The following is a 22586-nucleotide window of genomic DNA, read 5'->3' as shown; positions in this document are numbered from 1 at the left end:
TGTGGCAGACAGGCGAGCGGCAATGACAACGTTGGATACGCTTGGCGCGGCTCTGACAACCGCCTTCACACTTTGACACACTTGGTGATATCTCACTCAATGTTTGCCATTGTCTTGAAGAGATATCGATTGCGCGGCAGATAACGTGTTAAATGTTGGCTTCCCCAACGTCTCTGCAGCTGGGTCGGCAGCTTTTGAAGAATTTGAAAACTTCTTACTTTTAGTTTATCCAATTATACCTAATTATGTTCTGTTTGGAGCAACTCATGTGTGCAGCGTTTTCCTTGTTGGGTTCAAAGCACTCAGAAGTGCAGTATCCTCCTATCTGCCTGCCTATACTTATATATTTCTTTTTGCAGCTGACATCTGTTTATCAGGAAAATGAGTCAGTATCTAATCCAGACCATCTGTACGGTATGCTCCACAGAAAGAAAGCAGATATTTTCTGATTCTTTTTCTGTTGAAATTCCACTTTTAATAGGGAGTTAACCAAATGTCAAATAAAAGTCATTGCATGTGTAACTTTGGCTTTCCAATTAAACAGACTCAAGTTGCTCAATCTTTCTGGCTTATAAAAGGACCACGCAATCTTTCGGCTGAGGTTGAAACATGAAAATCACCAAAATTGTAGTAACAAGAATGTTATGACATCAAAAGGTCGTTAAATGACAGCAGAGGTTCGTTAAACTTGCGGTGAATGCTTAGCAATAACTTTCAAGTCCATCATTACAGATTCTCTCTCGCTCTAAAACCAACCCAGTCTCATTCTTGCCAACCCTCCCGAATTTCACTTGAAACTTCTGTTTGTCATTGCCCTCTCCCGGGTTCCTCCCGGGGTCACACTTCTCCTTCTGGCACTGTGCAGCGTGTATAATCCCTACTGTTTCCACATAACAGCGTGCAGCGGGCTTTGCTCGATGCAGCAAAAAAGCCGTCGTGACGTGGCGCAAGCCGTTGGAAATAACGGTATTCAGAGTGCAGTGGTGCCGTTGTCATGTTGTGTCTGAAAGGACCTTCAGTGGGTGAGAGACGGAGAGAGAAATGGAGAGTACTGAGAGAAAGAAAAACTTAAATTAATGAATCAATAAAAACTGATGAATATTAGTTTATGCCAGAGATTCAAACAAGTTAACGCCAGAGGGGTGAATTATTCAGCTTTCTTTCTTGAGAATTAAAAGTAAAATTAAAAGTAGGCCTGTTTAACATAAAAGTGTTGTTGCAGTGTACTTATTTAGTTATTTTCATTCTTTTTAAGTCACCAGAATGCAGGAAACAACTCTGAAACTCAACTTTTTCTCGGAGAGGACCCCCAGACCTCCCACTTTGGGTTATAAATCATTCCCTATATTTCAGATCTCAAGGTTGGCAAGTATCCCCGGTCTCAGGGGGAAGGTGTATAAATACCATGACATTCCTTGTGTGACATGAGTTCGCATTTTAGCCTTTTTCATGTGTCATTTGTACGCCACGCAAACCTAAATTTAGGTTTAGGGCCAGAAAACCACTAACTTAGGTTCAGGCAAGGGTAAGGGAAAACATCATGGGTGGGCTTGAAATAAGCATGTAAACTAAGTCAATACGTACAGAAACAACATGTCACACGTTGATTTGTTTATTTGAGTGTCCTGTGCCATTTGGTGCCCATATGGGCTTACAAGACACGTTTACATTGCAGTCATTTGTACACATGGTGTACAAATGACACGCGGATATCAAGAAAGGCGTACTTATTGCATGCTAAACACCTTGTGCATCATCGTGGCCTTTTTCATGTGAACGGGCTGCTAAAACACACTACTATCCCATTTGTTGTGGCCTGTTACCCTGAGATGACCTTTTATTTTGCAGTCTGCTGGATATTTGATATTAGATTTGGCAGGACCTTCCAATGAGCCCCCACCCTCCCCACTTCCTCCCCCGGCCAATAAAAGTGTGTATTTATCCAGCAGAGGCTCATTTATAGCAGCTCCCCCCCACGCATCATGAACCCAGGGCCACATATTCATAAACCGGCCATCTGCGTGAAATATGCATTACTTAAGAGATGTTGTGGCGGGCGATGCACAGGCAGCGGCTGGAAGCTGTCGTTCCCATGTGTCAAACCCTCCCACTTAAATGTAACGGGCTGATTGGCACGTCTCTCTGCTCTAAAGAGCCGGTAAAACGGATTGTTTCTTCTGTTAAATAAGCGGCCTGTGCCGAGAGTGTCCTTGCGCGGCTGCTGGGGTTTCTTTCAGATCTCCGAGCAGAAGCGGCGCTCGAGACTTTCCCAGTTGACATTTTGTATTAAAAAGAACATGTTTTTCTCTTTTTAACAAAAGTTTTCTCTCTCCACAGCTTCTGTCTCTCCTCGTCCTCGTGGTTTCTCCATCTGTGGCCCCTGCGTGGCTGTACTGCAAGTGCTTTTGTCTGCACATTTTCTTTCTGATGATTCTCAACTATAGCACATGTTGAGATCATTAATTTCAAACGCTGCCAAAACCACTTCCCACACATGCATGGCGTTCATTCCTCCCTCTCTCCCCACCCCTCTCTCTCTCTCTCTCTCCCTCTCTCCGGCTCACTCTTTACCCTTCTCAGACGTACACGCTCTGCTCTCTGCGTCGCTACGAAGCAACGAGTAATCCTGTTCTCTTTTCAGTGAATCAAAATCACCATGTGGCTTTGTTACAGTGTAGGCACAAGCTGAAGCTGAGAGCTGGATTGCCTTATATTGTAAAAAAAGAAAGAAACGAAGGGAGGATTTATGCAGGCAGCATTGGCAGAATTCCCTCATACCTCCCTTGTTACACCTAACCTGCGCCGTTTCAAAGCAGTGGCAGATATGAAATATTCAACAGCCCGTATTACTATTACAACACATAGTGGAAAGAAAGCATGCATGCGCTCCATGCACACTTTTAATTTTGAGAACTTGATGATTATTGGTTCAAATAGGACTCCCGCTCCGTAGCAGGAGCTGCCTCTGGAACCGAGGTTGCATCTTTAACGAGTATCTCAAATAAAAAAATAAAAAAATAAAAAAATCTCAAGGGTAGGGGGGCAGAGCGAAAGAAGAGAAAAATGAGGAAAAAGAGAAAGTGCGAGCAATCTGCTGGAGAATGTGTCAGAGTGTGTGTGTTTGCTGCAGACAGCTCTCTGGCATGGCAAACGCCTGCTGGTCGCGAGCAGAGCCGAGCTGGAAGCCTGCTCAAAGCCCTTCACCTTCACAGCCGGGCTGGCACGATGCGCCGAGCACGGCTGGCATAGCGCGATGTTTATCACACAAAGGCACGATCAAAGAGCGCTGGTATCTGGCTGCACCACTTTCATCTGGGTTCCCACAGCTGACAGTAGCATCCGTGGGGGGCTCTCCTCTCCTTTTTTCCTCCTCCTTTAATGGTCTCTCTCTCTCTCTCTCTCCCCTACCTCTCTATTCTCCCTCTCACACATTCATCACCGCAGATAAGGAGACTTTTATTTGAGATTCCATCGCCAAGAGAAATTTCTCTCCTAATCAATGATGGCTTTAGAAGCGGCCTGGGGATCAGGCGTTCCTTGGCTCGTCGCTTGTAAAGGCGGAGTGTTGGGGGGGAGAGGCTCACAAACTTTCCCCTTCAATGTTTATGTTGCCGCTCCCCGCGGGCCAATCAGATTCCACCTCTGCTCATTGTTTTCAGCAATCTGCAAAGACTTTCCCACGACAGACAACTTCACCTCATGAAATGAGCAATGCGAGATGAACTGGGAGGACGGGGGGGGGGGGGGGGGGGACTTTGAAATTTCAGCCAGCACGTGAGGCTTGACAGCTCCCAACATGAAGTTTGACAATTGGTATGCAGCCTCCATGTTGTTGAGACAGAAAGGGTGAGAGGAGCCAAGATTTTAGAGAGAGAAGCAGAGCATAACATTTTGTTATTATGAAAATATGGATTATCGTCGCTTTAAAGTAATTCAGATTTCAGCAGTGGTTGATTTGGCAACATCCGTGATTACTTGTAACAGCGAGTGAGGTTAAACACTACAGGTCCCAAATTTCTGGGAACAAACTCAGCGCTAACCTCCGTATACACAATGTGATCTCATCCATCAAAATTTGCCGCTTGGGCAGCCTTTTGTGTAGTATCTTGACGCAGAAGTTTTACGAGTGGTTATCGTGAAACGGTGGCGGTTGGTTAGGGATAGAAAAAACATCACGGTTTGGCTTAAAATATGTACGGTTATAGCGTAAGCTGCGGACATGACGTCATTTGATTTAGTGGCTTAGCGTCACATGACATAACATCATCAGTATTATCTAATTACATTATCTAAAGACATAGTTACTTGCTCAAAATGATGTCCATGTGGAGCACGGCCAATGCCCACCATCTCAGTTTTATCTGAATTTAGGAGCAAGAAATTACTTGACTTTTTCACCGCAGACAGGCAGGCCTCTAATTTAATAATTTGTGGATTTATCCTCCACCTTTAAAGGCATATACAGCTGTGTGTCATCAGCGTAACAGTGGTGCCCTGAGGTATGCCATATTTCACCTCAGACAATATTGATGTCCTATTATTAAAAGAGACACACTGCGTTCTTTTGGATAGATAAGATTGTAACCATGCAAGAGCAAGCCCAGAGACGCCATATTCGTTCTCCAATCGGTCAAGGAGTATACGATGATCAAAAACAGGACATAACATCGTAAGTAAAAGTCCTGTGTTTGTTTGACCCATCCACCTCCCCTCCCGCACCGACCTTAGGGGACTTCTCTCTCTTAATATTACGTCCTGTTGCTCTGAGCGTGTAATAATGACGCCAATGGGTTTTACACTGGTTTGCACCTCATGAAACGAGCAATGCTAGGTGAATTGAGAAGATGGGGGAACTTTGAAATTTCAGCCAGCACGTGGGGCTTGATGGCTCCAACATGAAGTTTGACAATTGGTATGCAGCCTCCATGTTGTTGAGACAGAAAGGGCGAGAGGAGCCAAGATTTGAGAGAGAGGCAGAGCAGGAGGGGGGAACGCTGTGGTCGAGGGCTCCAGATGAAATGGGGGTATTTATCATTCTCTAAGTGTAACACTTCAGTTTGTGATTCAGACACGCTCCACTCTTTCCAATAAGTCTTGCACTCAGCTGACACGGGCATTTGGGCATTCCCCACATATCTCGCTACCTCGTCTGACACCCAGCTACTTCGCCGAAAAAATGAAAACCCCAAACAAATGGCTTCCGCGGTCACATCAAACTGCCTCGTCCACCATGAAAAACGGTCGCTCTTCAGCATACAGCGGCAACCCCTGCGCGACTTGTCAGGAAACGCGCCGTTTTTTCCCCCCTCCAAGTGTGTGTGTGGAATGTGTGGCTCCTGTTGTTGCGATCAATCCCAATTTAACAGACACCGGCTCAAAGTCAACCTTCAGGGAGCCATGAAAGCTGACAGGTGAGGACTCACTGCCGTCTCCCCGACTCACATCAAAGCCGCGGCAACAGTGGCGGCTTTGGTGGAAGACGAGCACTTTTAGAAAGAACAAAGAGACTTGGAGAGAGCAAGAGCAGGACTCGGCTTGAGACAAGGGAGGGCCGAGAGGCATGAATACTAAAAAAGCTTCCATCTGCCCCATGCAGATTTCGCCGAACTCAGATTGAATGTAACATAAATTCAATATGATGTTGGCTTGTACGAGAGTCATTTGTTAGACAAAGACTTTTGGATTCAGGTGGATTTTTCCATTTTGCTTCACTCAAAACATGTTGGATATCGCACTCTTACTTTTCTTGTTCAATCTGGGAATCAAGCCAGTCCAAATAATACTGTAACCATGTGTGTTGCTGCCATTGTAAATAAGGTGAAGTTAAACCTGCAAAGCTGATTTTTTTTTGGCAACTTTGGGCCGTTTGAAACAAGTTGTGAACACAACACCGATATGTAATCACTATAGGGCTGTCAATCCCTTAAAATATTAAATCATGATTAAGCGCATGATTGTCCATGATTAATCATAATTAATCCCAATCTGTCAATCAAAATGTCTAAACATATCTAAACACTACATGTCCCAGATTTATGGGAACTCCTTGAGTGGCTGCTTTGCCATAAATAAAACAGAAGAGCAACTGATGTATCCGTTTACAGCGCTTACACCGCTATCCAAAATTTGACAAAAATTGATCCGTTGTCTAGATTCTTCTGTTTTCTAAATGTAGTTTTGATGAACGATTGCGGTCAGCACTAACCTTCAAATACGCAACGTGACCTCATCCCAATCATCATATTTTATCGCTTGGGCAGAAGCCCCCGGCAGCCTTTCACCCAGTATTTAGAAGGTTGGCGCGTGGTTAGCGTTGTTAAACGGTGGCGGTTAGGTTACCACCACACAGGGTTAGAAAAAACATCATGGTTTTGCTTAAAATAAATAAGCTTTTATTGTAAGCTGCAGACATAACTTTGTGTGACTCAGTGGCGTTGCGTCATGTGACATATCATCAGTAAAAATCAACTTTTGGTTTCACACGGGACACGAACGCTGGTCCCCTGAGTACAAGTCCTGTTTGTTTGTCCCATCCACTCCCCCCCCCCGCCCTAAGCAGACAGTGTCTACTAATGACGCCGATGGGTTTAAATTGGAGTTCCTTGAAAGCGCAGTGTGTCTCATACAGATGATAACGGGTGCCTTGTGCGTCGGTATCAAGATGCCGAGGGCCACTGCCCAAGCGCCGGTATTTGACGAAAGTGAAACCAGACTGAACTAATTTGGGGTTGCTTCACAATAAAAGCCACTTTGTGTTTCGGCAGTTGAACGCTTTTAATGTGAAGCACTGGTTTAGCATTAGCGGTAACTTACAGTAATACAGCTCTGACACGGTGTAGAGAGAGTTAACAGTGAACTGAATTCAATTAGATCAATTCAAAACGGTAAAAGTACGTGTCCACAGGGGCGTTTTTTTATCGCGAGGGATCGCCTCGCTTCCCACCATTGGACTCTTGATGGGCTGCCACTAGATACAAGGCACTATAGAATTGGATGAATGCTTTCCCTCGTGGGCTGCTGCTCCCATCTTTCAAACTGGAACCAACATGGCGGCTCGTTTGGAAATTTTCTTCTCTTATATGATGAAAAAATTCCGTTTCTGACAACATTTGTCAAAATCTGTCTTTATTTTAGTTCGACAACGTTTTGTTTAAAAGTTTCTAGGGAGTTTCCAGAGGCGGCGAGTAGCGCTGGAACTATAGACCTCACCTCAAATGTGGAGTGGGCGACGTGACGCCCCGTCTCTCGAATTGCGCCGCCATGCTACCAGAATGCATTGCACGGCTGCTTACATAGACAATGAATGAGAAGGGTGGAAAAGACGGAGCCTGTGGACATGTACCACAACGCTGGATTATGTGTATGCATTCTTTCCTGTGAATCTTGCAGAGTAATGGTGGACCCCGCCACTAACAACCACCAAAATGACTATATGAAGAGGTAATTCCACAGTGTAAATACATTGATAGGGTACCACTGTAAAAATGCCAACCATAAGTAGTATGGAAAACTGGGTTTGAGTAAAAAAAATCGTATAACTTTAATATTAAGGTGTTGACTACTTATGCTAAAATGATTATAGGTTACTTAATGTACAGCTCTCTGTTCACTGCAGTTGTTATTTTCCCCCCATTCTATAAAACCTCTGGAAAGCTTTCCACTCACAGCACCAGTGCACTCACTGTTTTATTGTCTGCCAGCTGTTGGAAACTTTACTCTGTGAAGGAGAAGAGAAAAATGGAGAGGTCCTCTGAGGACCCATTTGTACAGCTCCAGCAGTTTAAGCCGCCATCCCTGGTGCTGGAGCAGGTGTGCATCCTTTGTGGGTTTCACCTTAATTCAACTTCCAGAAAAAATAATAATAATTATGGGTAAAAAAAAAAAAAAAAAGCAGACAATGTCTTTTTTTCCTTGGCCTTGTAAGGCTGATATTTCATTTTCCTGTTGAACAGTTCCTGCTCACAGGTCTACACACTGTCTCCCTGTCAATACTGTGCATGTACAGAGTAGATCAATACACTTTCAGGCACTGACAGAACCCTGAGTAACAGAGATGTGGAGAGATTCAGTCCAATGTGAGGATTGTCACGCCAGCAAAACCTTAAATGGAGCCCAAACATTTCAATTACAAGGTTTCCCCTGAAAGTCATTACACCAAAGCTAATTAGCAGCGCAATCAAAGCTAGAATAAGCAGTAGTGTTATTCAGTTACCTGTTTATCCTTGATTTGTCTGTATTTGACTGAGGCTGAGATCTTAGCACCTTTAAAGCAAGGAAGGGGGTCAATAGGTAGGGTGTCGCGTGATATCTGCTCCATCTGATTGGCCGCTTTTACAACTTTGTTTCTGTCTTGTCCAATCATTAAAGGACAGTATCTTCGGAGCAGGAAGTAAAGATTGCGGCCCCGTGGAACCATTTAGATCTCTCGCAGATCTGCTTAATGCGGCCCATTGATCGCTTTTCCTCTTTTAAAAACAAATGGACAACTCTGACGGTCCAAATGGCCCTTTTCCCAATTACAGGCTTGGGTGGCTTTCAATCCTCCTGCAGAAACACTCCTGCTTTAACTTCAGATAACTACTTAGTGTGTGTGATCCTTCCTCGTCTCGCATGTACCTAAACACACACAAAAACACACGCAGCTTGTGCTGCTGGTGAAGTGACTCATACATTTCCAGTCTATTCCATTAAAAGTCTTGGTGGGAGCCAATATAACTTTGTTGTTATTATATCAGTAATCGGATCAAAGATGAGGATTAATCTTCTGCATGCGTTCTCCTTTTAATGGAGAATAATTCACGCTGAGATGAGAAATATTGAATCGGAGTAATGCTGCACATGTTTTAAGAAAAAAACTCCACCAGGAAAAGTAGCTGCAAATGAAAGAATGTCATATACTGTAGGCTGCCAGCCCAGTCGCACAGCAGGTCATGAAATGTAATGTATTGATTCGTATACATATATGAATTTCACATGTTTTTGGTGATGGTCAGCAGGAAATCACTTTGTATGTAATCCATATAATTGTGAACCTGGGAAGTATAGATAGTGGCGAACGGTACATAGGGAGGAGTTCAGGGTGGATCAAAAAACACTGGACTTTCGCCCATGAGACCGGTGTTCGTGTCCTTTGTGAAACCGGAAGTCAAAGTTGATATATTTGCCCCGTAACTTCCGTACTGAAGTTACGACACTTCCAGAGTTATTTTAACCCAAACCGCAATCTTTTTCTAAATGTAACTAAGTATTGTTGTTGCCTAACCAAGTCGTTCTATTCCTTAAACTTAAAGGGACTGTTTGTAACTTCTTACACGTATAAATCAATCCGGGTCAGTGTCCCATGCGCGTTTGCGCGCATGGGACCGCGTCACACAAGCAATGATGACTGGGCCCTCGCACCAGCTTGCGCGTCTGGATTACTGGCGGGACATCGACCGCATCACACTGTTGGACGCGGTCGGAGGACGCGGGGGAGACCGTAGCTTTGGTCTCCAGGACCGGAGTCACTGCTGTACTCTGCTCCTCTGCCTGTTTGCCTTCACTCACAAACCGCGCTCGTTCTCACTCGCTCAGCTCGCTCCACTCTCACGTGCATGCGCGCACACTGCACACTGCAGAAGAGTTAGTTTAGCTCTGAGAATATCTAGTGAATGTACAGTGGATGTTTGTGCAGAAATAACTACTGCAGCTCCTCCAGACCAACAGAGGTTTCCTGTGTCTTGTGAAATGACGGTGCTTCGCAGCGAGAAACGTTGAGGCTGAGGCAGGAAAAGCCAACACTAGGATCAGCAGTGATTCATGGAGAGACCTTTGTCTGGTCAGCTAACATTACTGCCAAGTAGCTGAAATATAGAGTGATATTGTGGTTTTAGCTGACGTGTGTCACCTCACTGTGTTGAGTGATGCTCGTTCGTGTCTATTTAGAGCGAGCACGCGCGCGAGCAACAGGACGCTGACTTTCATTGACTTTACGGCCACAGGTGATGCTGTTAACAAGCATTTCTGATTCTTACAAACAGTCCTTTTAACTTAGTAGTTTTGTTGCCAAAGTCAAACCAAGTTGATCTTTTCCTAAACCAAACTAAGTAGTTTTATTTTGAAAAGACTGGAGTGAAAATTGTAAAAAAAAAACTTGAATCAAATAGATTCAATTTTGTGACTATTTCACAAACTGCCGTGAGACTGTGTTGAGGATGCAGGACAGGACAGAAAAATATCCTGAAGTGTATATTTCTTCTTTAAAAAACAATCAGTGCGAAGAGGTGGAAGCACAACGTTTTTAAGATTGTCTTTTGATTTCATTATTTTTACTTATTTCATTTTATTTATGTATTTATCTTTCAGAATTGTTGGAGTTTTCTTGGCAATAGCTTTATAAGCCAGCCACTCTGTCGGCAGGCAGATCCCTCTTGTTTTCATGTTGGGTAAGAGAGGGGGAGTTTGAGTCACTTTGAAATACAAAGATGACATACAATATGATACATTCATTCTATGACTGATGTGCGTACTGTAAAATAAAAAGTCATAAAAAAAGGAAAAACTCCACCATTTCCCTGTTGTTTTTCCCATGGTCCAGTACCTTATGGAGGCCTTATCGAAGCCTACAAGCCTGACCCCTCTTTCCAGATAGGCAGGCCCTCAAACAGCAGGCCGACACTGTGTTCTACTTAATCTCCGATGAGGAGCAGCGGCAGCGGAATCCAAAGAAGGGATGAACTGGGAGCTGGAGGAGAAGGAGAGAGAGAGAGGAGAGCTGCTGTCAACAAGCTCTTATGGTGAACAGATGTGGGGGAACTCCCTCACTACTCCTTAGCCTGAAGCCATGCATACACACTCACTGTAACACAAGAGGAGGAGAAGCAAAACAATCATTTGGAGTAAATTCCTAACATGGCTGAGATGGTTGCGGTCGCTTTTTTTGCACAGAGAGGCCAAAATCAGAGCAAACCAAATAAGATCTTGAAGTGGAGGGTAGTAAACAAAGGCTGTACGGAAGAGGCTTTTTTTTTCTCTTTTACTCTGTGGTTTCGCAGGAATGGCGCTCTCCTCGGCGAGGCCAGAATGAGTTAGAACAGCGGGGCTTGATTTATCCCCTTCCCGTGCAGGACAGAGTGCCCTATTTGACGGCGGAGCGGACATAAAGCAGCTGCCTCTTTGAGCAGCTCTTAGAAAGAGATGCTATCGGTCAATGGGCCATACTTTAGTCACGCCGACAAACTCTTTCTGCACCCTGAGCAAGCAGGCAGCGTTTATTGTGCATTTATCTTCACAGGGAGTTAGTCTTACATAACGCTATCGAACTGCTGAGTTCCGTCTGCGCTCTGATTTAGGGGAATCCAAGTGAAAGGTAAACTTGATTACACAGTGTGTGGCCTTCCAGCGTGTTTTCTCAAGCGTTGACATTCCTTTGCTTGAGTAACCATATCATTTCACACAGTATATTTTAGGGTTTTAGATCTGAATTATTTCTATTTTTGCACTTCAATGTTTTCTTAACCTCTTACCACCATTCTGCCTTCTTTTTTTAGCGTGGTAGGGGACAGGGGTTGATACAACAGTAGATACATAGAAGCGGTGTACATAATCTGAACGCTGGGAACCTGAAGATTGATTTGAGGTGCAGCTCAGCACTGTGTCAAGATGTTATAGTAATTAATAAGAAATACAAATTAATGATATTAGTTTATGATTTCCGTTCCCATGCTCAATTATGTCTGTTGCCGCAATTTTTGGGTTGACACCATTAGTTATAAAGATTTTATGCTAAATTTAACCATTTTTTACCACTCTAAAATTGATAAAATTCATCAATAATCCCTCCAAAATACCACATTAAGATACCAAAACCTTGAGGAACACCATAGAAAAAGCCATGCTGTGAGTTGGTATCAAAAACTTTTGACATTTGGAGATTTCTGAAAGAATTGCACTTTTCAGCGATTGGATGGCGAGCACTTCTGTTCTGGGAACTGCTCAGAAACCCCCTTATTGTCAATCTATCTAGGAAAGCCATCCATCCTCTGAATGCTCTAGGTCTGTAGTTTGTGGCTGTAAAGTTTCATGAGGCTGTGGTTATCCTAGAGGTCACCACAGGTCATTTTATACAGGGAGGTAACGTTTCAAAAAAATGGTCTCACTACAATGAAATGGCTACTATGGAGAAAAACATCATCACACACAAATACAGTTGGGCTCATTGGATCCACAAGAGTCTCAGTTTATGCAATTCCAAGACTTTTTAGGGACGACAGTATGCAGAAATATTCAAATACACCATTTTAGAATAGGCGAAAATAACACATTTGTACTGCATTCAAAAAATTGTATGCGATTATCATAAAGTGGGCATGTCTGTAAAGAGGAGACTCGTGGGTACCCATAGAACCCATTTTTATTCACATATCTTGAGGTCAGAGGTCAAGGGACCCCTTTGAAAATGGCCATGCCAGTTTTTCCTCGCCAACATCTAGCGCAACTACGTAGCGTTATTTAGCGATATTCCCGAAAAGCTAGTCATGGTTGGTACAGATGGATTCTTTAGGTTTTCTGGTTTCATATAATACCAGTATCTTCACTCTAGCTTGAAAACTGACCAACCTCCATGAGACAGAATAGCGGCTGTTTTTTAATTTTTTTAACCAAACTACCAGTGGTTGAATGTAACTAAGTACATTTACTCAAGTACTTTACTTGAAGCACAATTTTGAGGTACTTGTACTTTGTGTATTTTCATTTTATGCTACTTTATACTTCTACCTCATTACATCTCAGAGGTAAATATTGTACTTTTTACTCCACTACATTTATCTGGCAGCTTTAGTTACAAGTTACTTTGCAGATTTGGATTATTAATACAAAATAATTATCCAACTGTGGTGTATTATTATTGTAGATTGAGCTACATAGCAGTATATGAAGTAATTAAAATTAGCTCTACCTTTACCAGCTGCAACATTAAAGTGAAAAACACATTAATGCTTCAATAATTATAATACAATAATATATATATTCTGCATAATGAATACTTTTATTTTTGGTACTTTGAGTATATTTTGATAATACTTTCGTGCTTTTACTTCAGTACAATTTTGAATGCAGGACTATTACTTGTAACTCAGTATTTTTACATTTTAATATTGCTACTTTTACTTAAGAGTAGTTTGTGTAGTAGAGAGTAGTAGTACTTTTACCATGAGTGCTACAATAACTGTCTATCCAGATAGTTTAGTTTCTACTGGCTGTTCTTAACAGTATCTCAAGAGTATATAAATTGCTTTCAACACAAACCTTCTCATAAACTATTCTTCCTTCTGTAAGGAATGTTGGCAGTACATCCCATCTGTGGATGTCTGTACATTTGGAAAGAGACATTGCTGACGTTTTCAAATGTAATTTATGTATCCGTTCTATCTATTATTTTATTTATGATTAATGTGGTTGGCCTCAGGGGTTCACAGACCTCTGGAAAACCTACACCAAGTGCATTAATTAACTTTTTTCCCATGTGAAAGGCACCTGAGGACAGTACTGAGTTTTGTTTTGAGTACACCATCAATTGAATCAGTTCCCAAAAACTAATTTATCTCATGTGAGATCACGTCCTCTGTTGCATATAAACACTTTGGTGCCGCCCTCTTTGCTTCTCTGCTGCTGTGACCCTAAGTGCACTGATCGCCTTGTTAGCTCAGAGAATTCACACGATAAACATTTACTTACCATTACAAGTTGTTTCGTGTTTTAACATGATGATCAAGTGATATCCACGGTGAGAATAAAAACCCTAATGTTTGGCAAATGATCTGATGGTAATTAATGTTCAGAAGGAGCCTGCTCGTGATGATTCACCTGATTTAATCCGGACAAGTTTCTCTCCCGTACGTGATATTACATTTCCTTTTTTTAATAATAAATATTATACAGCAATATTTGTGATCAGACCTTGGCATTACTTGGTAACAGATTCAGTCCAAATGTATTGGTATTGCCCACCCCATAATACATGAGCAGCCACAGTCTAAAAGATCAGCAATACATTTATTCTTTCCGTTTTTTTCCCTCACTTCAAAATTTCGACTCAAAAAACACAGTCTAATGATTGTGACGCATAACATATGATTATCATTATTTCATTTGAATCCACCTTTTGACACCCAAACCGATTAGGCTTAATATACTGTAGTCTGGACCTGTGAGGACCTCTGCTGTAACCACCACAAACAAATGGCATTGACCTAGTAGTAACTTTGTCCATGAAAACAGTGACAAAAAAAATAATTAAAAACAACACTTTGCGACCCAAAACCATCTTTTCTTCCAAGATGTTTGCTTAAGGAATATTAGCCTACTGCATTTCTGTTATTTGGAGTTCCGGCTGTTCGTTTTAAAGGAACAGTGTGTAACATTTAGGGGGATCTTGCCCAGAACAGATAAAACCAAACACTGGTTCTAGATAGGGCCATTCACGTTTCTGCGTCAGCCACAGTAGTTCACCTACATACTTGGCACATGTGTGAAATTGTAGGTGGTTACAATCTGCAACCTCACCGCTAGATGCCGCCAGATCATACACACTGCGCCTTTAAGTTCAACCCAGAACTAAGCAATAAAATGAGTGAATCCAGCTCGAAAAAATCAAAATAAGGTGCCAAAATTGTATTGAACCTCACACAAAGTCTACTATATAGATGGAGCTCCAGGTTAGAGGAAATACATATTTGGGTGGACTGTCCCTTTAAAGCACTTAAACCACTGAGCTATTGATTACTCCTGAGCCTTGTTTCACATAATGTGGAATGAGGTGTAACACTGCGGCCGACAGGATATTTGACACTAATTATTTACTTGCTTACCTGCTGTTCTGATTTTGATTACCCAGGCTAACCTGCAATATTGCACCCTTGTCATCCGACCTTGGCAGAAATCCATACACAAAATTGCATTAGTTGTGGTCATCGCTTTCTACAGTAGTAGCAGTCCGTGACATACAGTATGTAAACATTTTGGTCAATATAGACCTTTCAACCCTCCAATGTTGTTAAGCCATTAACCTCTTTACAGTAGCTTGCAGCTCCCCTCTCTTCTTTATTGTGCGCCGGTTTCATCATTATTCACTTGACAAACAGCCGTTATTAGTCAAAAAGCACTCCGCAGGCTTGGATTAGATCTCGAGGCTTTCATTATCCTTCGATTCAACCACCTTGATTACTTTCAATTGGCGTGAACACCTCATTTTCTAGCATAATCTAATTCAATATCATCTCATTTAGGGGGCTGATAGAATGAGACCCGAGATAATTTGCTCTGTTCGGTATTGCACTGGGATTAAATGTTTGTCTTGCGAAGTAATGATGATGTGTTGGAAATATGGAGCTCCTATTAATTTGACGCCTGTGCCTCGGAGAGGGAACGGGGCAGGTTTGTACAGGTTGCATACCGAGGGGCTCTAAACGCAGACATGCCTAACGTGACCCGGTTGGAGTGAATGACTCATTTCACCTCAGGCGGCTTTTCACTTTGTGACAAGGGCTCAAAGAATGTAAACAAGTTTTCAGTCTCTGCAAATCTGGCCTATTATCTAAGGACTGCTGCAGAAAAGATTTGCCTCGTTGACAAGTGTTTGTTTCTTGACAGCACAAAGCAAACACTTTGTGGAGGAGGAGGAGAATTCTGATTCAATGTCAGATTAAGTAGCATGTGGAGGAATGTTTATTTTTCTTTTTGTTATTTCCAACCTCGGAATAACTTTTCAATCTTGGTTTAGCTTGACTTGTTTGCTGCCTCTCCCTGACACTGACAGAATAAACAATATGGAAAACAATTCTTTATCACATTTATTCCAGCTCCTAGTCGTATACCTTTCAGGCATTAAGAGAAAGTGATCGTTGTCTTGTTCGCAGGAGACAAGAAAGGCGACTATCTGTCAGCACCATCTAATGTCTTTCAGTCTCCCGGTGTCCACTGGTCGTAGTCAGTCTCATGTCCCCAGAGGTCAATCCGTCACCCAGACAGCTGCTCCGAACACAGCTCCGACCTCAGGCCAACAGACTGCCGTGTCTACAAGCCGGCCAAATCACTTAACTGATTACACTGTTTAACTGTTTTGGAAACAGGCTGATTCACATTCTAAGAGGTGATATACCATTGTCTTCACCACTGCTGGAATTCCATCAATACAAAATGAATTAATCAAAGGTGATATTAAGGGCACATACTGAGCAACGGTGCCAACATCTAGTTGTGTATCCACCATCTTCCTCTTCTTCATTTTGAGATTGTTAATATGATGGTCTAATGCGTTTTAGCCGTGGTAGTGACCAATATGAGCTATGGATGGCATGTCCGCCGGGTCTAACAACTATTGGACGGATTGCCATGACATTTTGTACAGATATTCAATCATGGTCGTAGACTTCTGATTTCCCTGACTTTCATGTACCGCCTCAGGATTACTGGCTTTGGGTGCTCCTGTTTCTGTAGACTAAGTAAAAGCCCCATTCACTTCAACACCTTGGATGGGCATGAAACTCTCCCGTTGAATTATCAGTGCAAAAAAATTAACAACTGCATTAGAAAACATCTGTTTTCTTAGAAGTAGAAGGTTCAAGCCTGTGCACATAAAAGTTTGGGGTAGACTACAACTCCCAAGGTGCATTTTGGCAAGAATTATCCAATCCCTTTAGTTTGAAAACTAGAGATAATGGTGTTGAGAAAACTGATAACACCATATGCAACTTCAAAAAAATGTGTTGTGTTTAGAAATGTTATCATTCTAACACGCTAAAGTAAGATGGTGAACATTGTAAACATTATGGCCTACCTGCTAAACATCAGCGTGTTAGCATTGTCATTGTGAGCGTTTAGCTAAAAGCTGTGCCTAAGTACCTGCTAGCATGGTAGACTCTTGTTCCCACTAAAGGTACATGTCCACAGCCTCCATCATCCTATCCATTGTTTATGTAAGCAGCCGTGAAATGCATTCTGATAGCGTGGCGGCGAGTCACGCCGGACGCCCCTGATCTACATAAAGTAGCCTAGACCTCAACTTTATGCAAATGAGGAGCGTCTAACATGACGCCCTGTCTCTCCAAACTCCCCAGAAACTAAAAGCTAACCCTTGTTGATCCAAAATAATGACAGATTTAGCAGCTGCGTGGCTTATTTCTCACATATAATGTTTCCAGAAACACATTTCGGTGAACTACTTTTGTGATATAAGAGAAGAAAGTTTACAAACAAGCCGACATGTTGGTTCCAGTTTGAAAGCTGGGAGTAGCAGCCCACCAGAGTAAGCGTTCATCCAATTTGCTGGCTAGTGCCCCGTGTCTGGCAGTCCATCAAGCATCCAATGCTGGGAAGCGAGGCGATCCCTCGCAATAAAACAACGCCCCCGTGGACATGTACCATAAGAGCGATACTTTAAAAGGCTACAAGTCATTTTCAATGGAAGCTGATGACATGAAGGAGCTACAAATTGACGCTTGACACTTGTTGCTGCATGACGCGCTACAAATCAAAGTTGAGCTGGTCTCAACTTTTTTTCAGCACTCCAATGACGCGGTGAAGTGTCAACCAATCATGTTTTTGTTCCACCCCGATCCGTTCCGTCTAAAGTAACGCTGTTAGCTAGTTCCCAGTGCTATTTAATGATATAACCACGTCAACGAGCGCTTGAGCAACATTTCAACTATGACTTGGCAACAATGTAGCTCGCAATGCTTGGCCGTTTTGTTGCTTTTGTCGCTCGCAGTGTGACCGTACAAATAAAAGGCACCGAAATGATGACGAACTGTTCAATTATTTTGGAGGGAAATAAATTCCCTCCTGGGAGCTCACTTAAACCACTTCCATGAGAAACGCCTTGGTCCAGGGAACCTCATCAGCCACTACTGAGGGATATAGGATGGAGTTACTAATTCACTCTCCCCACCTAGATTTTCTCAGCTTGTCTTGGGATTCAAATCTCCAAATCCTCTCCCACTCTCACTTTCTTTTTTTCCTCTCTCTCTTCCACATTTACTTTCTGGTCTGCATGGACTACCAGAGTGAGCACTATGAAGGATTACCCTCCCCACATGTAATCCAATCAAAAAAAAGCAGGAACTGATTTCTTATCTTTCTAAGATGCTGCATTTCCCCTCATCTCTGAGAACACACAGCCAGCATTATCACTCATTTGATTACCCAGAGTAAAAATGGATACAGAACAGCAGCGGTTTCAGCCTCGAGAGGTCTGACTTGCACATTGAAATCCAATTGAAGGCTGTACCTTATGTATTTGTTTAAGATTTGGAAATAATTAACTGGGGTAAAAGCTGTTATGGCCGCAACAATGGGATTAAGCGAGACATCGAGGGTTTTCCGAGTTCAAGGCAATCTAGGCTCGAGAGCACCTTTTTCCTGCCACTTAACTTTTATACACGATTATAAAAAAGAAAGCATCTGTATACGAAAATGTTTCAATGGACATATGGCTCTTAGATGTTTTTATACTTTATGTGCACGGCATGTGTGTATCTGCACATTAAATCAGCCCCACACACACACTGTACTTAAGCCCGGGGCATCGGTGGGCGAACAGATGTTGGTCACGGAGGACAGCTGATCTTGTGAACTAACTGCATTCGCAAACATGTGTTTCTCTGGCTTCCATATGGTTGAAACACATGTAGCCCATACAGCTATCACCCTGACCAATGATAACATGAGCCACTTAAGGACGGTGAATAAAACGTCCAGTTTTGTGTTACAAATTTTGCACCTGGAACATTTTTCTGAACCTCTCAACGTCTGACTGAATCGCCTCCGCAGGCTTGATACCTTTGTTTTCTGTGATAAATTGATTCTGAGTGGGTGTTACATGAGAGCGTTTAAGCAAATCCTCCATCCTGCATTTGACCTATAAACCGCCGTACTTCTTCACGGCGGACCCTTCTCGCTGCACCGCCTGGCAGACGTCTCTTTGTTGTAAGCTTTTTCTGCTGAAGTGTCACGAACGACGCTCGCCGTAATTGCTAAAAGGTAATTGCGCTGGCAGGTTGCGGCGAGGCTTTAGCTCCCATGAGCCGCACCCTGATCCCTGCATAAGGATGTGATTAACCGCCATCTCCTGTCATTAACTGTGAGGGCTTTTGGCAAGCGGGCTGCTCCAAGTGTGTAATTGTCATATTAAGGCCCGTTGCTTGGTCAGATCGAGTATTGGAATCAAGTTCCTGGTCTGGAGTGGCTGCTGCCAGGCCTTAAGTACATGGCGGAGTTGACAGAATTGTTAGCTCTTGTTCCTGCAGTTGATATGTGACAGCTGAGCTGTCATCTAATGCTCAATTTGCCAGTCTGCTAATACAACCATACACACCACCCATATCGGAAAAGAATTCCCTGTGAATGGTCCATAGCTCAAGGGCCAAACATTTTGAGAGTGACACCCAGCAGTCGTGCTACTTTATGGAGTATAACATCAACGCCGCTGGAATGAATCATTCGCTCTTCTGTATAACTGCCAGTAACTGCCAAAATCTGCGGCCAGGCAGAGGATCAAAACAAATAAAGCGAAACACGCGTTTACAGAACCTGTTTGCCTTGTGTATCACACTGTAAATGTAGCACAGATTGCTGTAAAGGGCCCTATCCTTTTTGCCTGAACTGGCAGAAGAAGGGCATTGATCTTCCTCCTCGCTGTGCTGTAATGCCTCTGTAGACAGATGGGAGCAAGGGGGGGGGCTTTGATTGGAGCATGCTCCAAAATGCATATGCTCAGCGGCCTCTTGATGGTACTTCAGAGACGAGCTGGGTTTTGCTGAGATTGCTTAAGGACGGACTCATCGGGGCAGTTAGCATCACTTAGAAACTGAGGAAAACCGAGCGATGACGGCCAAAACAAGCTTTTTTTTCTCGAAGGAGGTCAGGGAGAGGGGAAAGAACAGAGCGGAGAATCGAGCGAGTCGGAGCTATAAAGCCAAACAAAAAAAAAAGAAGGGGTTTCATTTACCATGACAGATTTAACGCGTCGTGCAAATAATTACCCTGAGTGGTTTTAATGGGGCTCCAGTCAGATCTGCAGATGAATAGACAGTTTTGTTTCATGTCCCTGATGCCGTTCGGAGGTTCTCCATTTAGAGGGATTTTCTGCGGAGCGGGGATAATGGAGCGTCAGTGGGGAACCCAGGAGGAAGGATTTAGATGTGTTTGAATTGACTCAGACATTTTGTTAAGTGTCATTGTGCATGGCCCGTTTATCCCCCTCCACTCCTCCCCCCGGTTCATTCATAACCACTCTGCCGTCTCTTTCACGAGGGGTTATGGCAGGGATTTGTGTGTCTGTGTGTGTGTGCGTAGAGTGTATTCGCTGGTGGTGGTGGTGGGAAGGTACGTTTGTGTGTGTGTGTGTGTGGTTTGGGGAGTGGATAGACCAAAACAAAAGCCCTCCCATTATAAGGTCTGTATTGTGTGTGCACAGTGAATCATGACGCCATTTACACACACACACACCGAACACACACACACACACGTAGACAAACAGGTCCAGCTGGGTTTATGGAAACAGAAGTGGCAATGGCCTTTAGCGTCGGACCTGAGTGGGCCGGGTCAGCTGGAGGTAGACGATGCTGATTGTGCGGGATGGAAAGACGAAGCAGAGGGAGGAGGGCGGAGAGGTAAATCTCTTACAGCTGCTCTGTTTCACCGTACTTAACCCAGCAGGGCCGGTTCAAGGGGGACTGTACGGCTTACAAGATCCCTAACATCTGTATCTGCGTGCGTGAGGATAATAAAATGGGTACTAATGCCATCAAGGTCTCATTTACGTCCCGCGGCGCGTCCATGCTGGGCGCAAAACAGGATGCTTCATCACAGCCTCTCTCCGCTACGGTGTTTAAAATGCTCCGAGCACAATGTAACACATGATTGCCCGCTGCATCTCCCGCTTCCTTTTCTCTTTCTTTGTCTGTGACTCTATTTAATCTTTCATTTTGTCACAAAAAAAAAATCTGATAATTCAGCTTGAATTTTCACCTACTTTTATCTGTAAGGACTTTAAAATACATATGTTAGGTTGCTCGCATACCAGAGAGGTCATAATAAACATTCAAAACCGCACAATTGCAGCAGAAACATCTGATTAGTTAAGTTACAATAATACTAAGGCTGTCTATTTTTTTTAAAGTTTGAGGCATGTTCAAGTTAAGTGTATATGAATCTAGAAAACCTGAGGAGTCCATTGGTACCAACCATGTCTTACTAGCTTGTCGAGAAGGAGGCTAAATAACGCTCCAAACTTACGCCAAACTGTCATGGCCATTTTTAAAGGGGTCCCTTGACCTCTGACCTCCAGATATGTGAATGAAAATGGGTTCTATGGGTACCAACGAGTCTCCCCTTTACAGACATGCCCACTTTATGATAATCACATGCAGTTTGGGGCAAGTCATAGTCAAGTCAGCACACTGACACACTGACAGCTGTTGTTGCCTGTTGGGCTGCAGTTTACCATGTTATGATTTGAGCATATTTTTTATGCTAAATGCAGTACCTGTGAGGGTTTCTGGACAATATGTGTCATTGTTTTATGTCGTTAATTGATTTCCAATAATAAATATATACATACATTTGCATAAATCAGCATATTTGTCCACTCCCATGTTGATGAAGAGTATTAAATACTTGACAAATGTCTTTTTAAGGTACATTTTGAACAGATACAAAAATTTGCAATTAATTTGCAATTAATCATGATTAACTATGGACAATCATGTGATTTATCGTGAGAAAATATTTTAATTGATTGAAAGCCCAAATTTAAATGTTTTACAGGAAGAGAAAAGGGGAGGGAGTTTATATAAAAAAAAATATATATATATTTTTTTTTTTACATGTATTTTATATATACCAAGAGAGACTGAACAAATACAGGATTGCAGGATGGAGGATAAAAACTTGTAAAATTTTTTTTTAATGTTTAATTGTCTCCTTAAAGTGAGGGTTTGGTAATCATAAAAAACTGGCAAGAGCATGCTATATTTAAAAAAAAAAAAAATTATCCAACCGAAAAACCCAGCCCAGTCTTGCCAACTCTTTTCCAATAAAAGTAGCAGCACCAGTTGCAAAAGTCCCTAAAAAGTCAGTAACACTAACAGCCCGTCCCTTCAGGCCTTTCTGCAAAGCCACTCCCCCAAAATTATCATTATGCACGTAAATAACAAACATGGCTATTGTTAGTACTCACAGCTGTCAAACTAGCAACTCCGGTGACATGCAATGAGTGCATGGGCAGAGTGCATGCAGTCAGGTACGTAGACAAACAGGCAGGTAGCCCATCCAATCATTTCATTCAGCATGAATGAAATGATTGGTTGGGTTTATTACAGTCCCTCGACAGCCACAGATATCAGATTTTTTTTTGTGTTAGAGCATTTGATTTATTGATTGCTGTCAGGGTATTAAATACTTGAAAATCTCTCTTGAAGCTACATTTTGAACAGATAAAAAAAAATGTGCAATTAACTATGGACAATCATGTGATTAATTGCAATTAAATATATGAATCGATTGACAGCCCTAAATAATACACGTAAGTAAACTTTATTTAAGTACCA

The 22586-nt window shown here is 42.7% G+C and overlaps 1 long non-coding RNA gene across 1 annotated transcript; it reads left to right on the top strand.

Moving 5' to 3' along the window:
• The first annotated feature begins 3101 nt into the window (after window positions 1-3101).
• LOC119480825 lies at window positions 3102-19962 on the top strand. The gene is made up of 3 exons (XR_005205014.1): window positions 3102-3113; window positions 9067-9167; window positions 19952-19962. It is a non-coding gene; the product is annotated as an uncharacterized LOC119480825 (long non-coding RNA).
• The last annotated feature ends 2624 nt before the right edge of the window (window positions 19963-22586 follow it).

The sequence above is a fragment of the Sebastes umbrosus genome, chromosome 21 (assembly GCF_015220745.1).
Source record: "Sebastes umbrosus isolate fSebUmb1 chromosome 21, fSebUmb1.pri, whole genome shotgun sequence".
Classification (NCBI taxonomy): Eukaryota; Metazoa; Chordata; class Actinopteri; order Perciformes; family Sebastidae; genus Sebastes; species Sebastes umbrosus.
Note: the sequence above shows the minus strand (reverse complement) of the source record. Positions and strands in the feature narration are given on the sequence as shown.